This window comes from Myotis brandtii, unplaced genomic scaffold (assembly GCF_000412655.1).
Source record: "Myotis brandtii unplaced genomic scaffold, ASM41265v1 scaffold1074, whole genome shotgun sequence".
In the NCBI taxonomy this organism is placed as follows: Eukaryota; Metazoa; Chordata; class Mammalia; order Chiroptera; family Vespertilionidae; genus Myotis; species Myotis brandtii.
In genome coordinates this window covers 1,269,772-1,273,475 of record NW_005353653.1, presented here as the reverse complement: position 1 = coordinate 1,273,475, position 3,704 = coordinate 1,269,772, and the positions used below count along the sequence as shown (strand labels likewise).

Genomic DNA, 3,704 nt, shown 5'->3' with positions numbered 1-3,704 from the left:
GGAATATGCAAATTGGCCAGGACACCATCATGTAATGACCAATCAGGACAGGGAGGGGCCGCGGTGGAGAGCTCTCAGCCCACCTGCGCAGGGGGTCCAAAGGGCACAGAGAGGAAGCAAGAGCAGATAGGCAGTTAGGGGGATCAGGCCAGCAGGGGAGAGGTTAGGAGCCAGTGGTTCTGGAATGTGAGAGAAATCCCGGATTGAAGAGGGTGCAGGCTGGGCTGAGGGACCCCACCTCCCATGCATGATTTCCTGCACCAGGCCTCTAGTTGGTTAATAAAATTAACAAATGGCTGGGCTGAGGGACCCCACCTCCCATGCATGATTTCCTGCACCAGGCCTCTAGTTGGTTAATAAAATTAACAAAATTTAGGTACACAATTCTACAGTACATCACCTCTATATTGTATTGTGTGTTTACCACCAATTCAAGTGTCCTTCCATCACCCTTTATCTGCTACAACCCCCCAACCCTGTTACCTTTGGCAATCACCATGAGCCTTTCTTTTTTTTCTTTCCTTAATTTCTTCTCCCTTCTCACCCAGCCCCTAGTTCCCTCCCCTCTGATAGCTGTTAGCATGTTCTTTGTATCCATGAGTCTGTCTCCACTTTGTTAGTTTATTTTGTTCATTATATTTCATACTAGGGGCCCCCGTTCTTAAATCATACACAAGAATAAACTGAAAATGGATTTAAAGACTTACATGTCAGACTCAAAACCATAAAACTCCTGCAAGAAAACATAGGCAGTGAAATCTCAGATATGTCCCATAGCAATATATTTTCTCTCTCTCTCTTTTTTTAACCCTACCTGAGAATATTTTCTCCATTGCTTCTTAGAGAGAGTGGAAGGGAGGCAGGGTGGGGAGAGAGAGAGAGATAGAGTCTCTCTCCCTCTCCCTTCCTCTCACTGAAATCAATAAAAATATATATATTTTTAAAAAGATACCAATGTCATGTTTCATAGAACTAGAACAATTATGCCAAAATTATATGGAACCTCAAAAGACTCTGAATAGCAAAAGTGATCTTGGGAAAGAAGAACAAAGTTGGAGTAATCACACTAACTGATATCAAACTATACTACAAAGCCATAGTAATCAGAACAACATGGCACTGCCATAAAAACATATAGATCAATGGAACAGAATAGGGAACCTAGAAATAAATCTATACCTTTATAATCAATTATGATTTGACAAAGGAGGCAAAAACATAAAGATTTCACTTAGCATAATACTCTCCAGGTTCATCCAGGCTTTTTCAAACAGTAATATTTCCTTTTTTTATGGCAGAGTATTATTTTATTGTGTAAATGTACCATAGATATTTTATCCACTTATCTACTGATGGGCACTTGTGCTGCTTCCAAATGTCAGCTATCTACACTAATAAAAGAGAAACATGGTAATTGGCGTACGACCGCTATCCTTCCCATTGGCTAATCAGGGAGATATGCAATTTCTTTTTCTTAAAGAAAACACTTTAACATTTTTATAATACTGGTTTGGTGGTAATAAACTACTTTAGATTTTTTTTGTCTAGGAATCTATTTCTTTTTTCAATTCTAAATGATAGCCTTACTGGGTAAAGTAGTCTTGGTTGTATGTTTTTGCTTTTCATCACTTTGAATATAATTTGCCAATTCTTTCTGTCCTGAAATGTTTTTGTTGAGAAATCAACTGACAATCTTATGGGAGCTCTCTTGTAGATATATTACTGTCTTTTTCTTGCTGCTTTTATCCCTTGCCATTTTAATTATGATGTGTCCTGGTGGGGGCCTTTTTGGGTTCACCTTATTTGTACTCTCTGTACTTCCTGGAATTGTGTGTCTGTATCCTTCAACAGGTAGAGGAAGTTTTCCATCATTATTTCTTCAAATAGGTTCTCAATCCCTTGCTTCCACTCGTTTTCTTCTAGTACTCCTATGATGCAGATATTGTGATTCATGTTGTCCCAAAGGTCTTTAAACTATCCTCACTTTTAAAATTCTTTTTTCTTTTTACTGTTCTAATTGTGTTTCTTCTTCTACCTTGTCTTTCAAATTATTGATTCTATTCTCTGCTTTATTTAACCTACTGTTTATACCTTCTGTTATATTTTTTAAGTTCAGATATTGTATTTCTCATTTATGACTGGTTGTGTCTTATGGTTCTATTTTCATTTTTCATGCTGTGAAAGTTCTCACTAAGTTCCTTGGGCATGCTATAACCATTGTTTTGAACTCTGTATCTGGTAGATCATACATTACTCGACTTTCTCTGACTGGCTTATTTCACTTATCATAATACTCTCCAGGCTCATCCAGGCTTTTTCAAACAGTAAGATTTCCTTTTTTTATGGCACAGTATTATTTTATTGTGTAAATGTACCATAGATATTTTATCCACTTATCTACTGATGGGCACTTGTGCTGCTTCCAAATGTCAGCTATTGTAAATAAAGCTGCAATGAACAGAGGGGTGCATATATTCTTTCCAATTAGTTTGTTAGGTTTCTTTAAATATATTCCCAAAAGTGGAATTGGTGGGTCATAAGGCAGTTTCATTTTTAATATTTTGAAGATCCTTTATACTGTTTTCTGCAGTGGCTGTACCAATCTCTATTCTTGTTTTTCTTAAAGAAAACACTTTAACATTTTTATAATACTGGTTTGGTGGTAATAAACTACTTTAGATTTTTTTTGTCTAGGAATCTATTTCTTTTTTCAATTCTAAATGATAGCCTTACTGGGTAAAGTAGTGCATGAGGGTTCCCTTTTCTCCACATCCTCTCCAACATTACTTGTTTGTTAATTTATTGATGATAGCCTCTCTGACAGGTGCAAAGTGGTATCTCATTGTGATTTTAATTTGCATTTTCATGATGATTAGTGGTGATGAACATCTTTTTATATGTCTATTGTTCATCTATATGCCCTCTTTGGAGAAGTGTTTATTCCAGTCTTTGGCCCATTTCTTAATTGGATTGTTTGTTGTTGTTTTTTGGTGTTGAGTTTTATAAGTTCCATGTAAATTTTGAATATTAAACCCTATTAGATGTATCGGCAAATATGTTATCTCATTCAGTGGTGTCTTTTCATTTTGTTCATGGTTTCCTTTACTAAACAAAAACTTTTTAGTTTAAATAAATTTAACCAAATATGTAAAATACTTGTACTTGGGAAATTATAAGACATTAAAAAAGATACAAATAAATGTAAGCATATATCGTGTTTAAGGACAGGAAAAATTAGCATCATTAAAATATCTATACTGCCCCAAAGGGTGGTCGGGGCTAGAAGCTGCAGCTCACACCCACTGATGGTGCCGAGTGATCAGGGCTGGCGCCGAGAGCTGGCAGTGAGTGTGAGCACTGAGCAGGACTGCAAAACATGGGAGCAAATTTTCAGTAACTACCAGAGGTTTGCCCTGATGACAATGACCGGCGCCCGCCTTCAATCTATAGATTTAATGCAATTCCTATCAAGATACCAAAGGTGCCCTATCTGGTTTGGCTCAATGGATAGAGTGATGGCCTGCAAACTGAAGGGTCCCTGGTTTGATTCTGGTCAAAGGCACATGCCTGAGTTTCGGGCTCAATCCCTAGTAGGAGGCATGCAGGAGGAAGCCAATCAATGATTATCTCTCATAATTGATGTTTTAATCTCTCTCTCCCTCTCCCTTCCTCTCACTGAAATCAATAAAAATATATATATTTTT

The 3,704-nt window shown here is 37.2% G+C and overlaps 1 long non-coding RNA gene across 1 annotated transcript in view; it reads right to left on the bottom strand.

Moving 5' to 3' along the window:
- Positions 1–1,754: 1,754 nt before the first annotated feature.
- Positions 1,755–3,704, bottom strand: part of LOC106726565 — a 25,975-nt gene continuing 24,025 nt past the window's right edge. The window contains exon 3 of the long non-coding RNA XR_001362630.1: positions 1,755–1,821. This is a non-coding gene — a long non-coding RNA (uncharacterized LOC106726565). The remainder of the gene's footprint in view (positions 1,822–3,704) is intronic.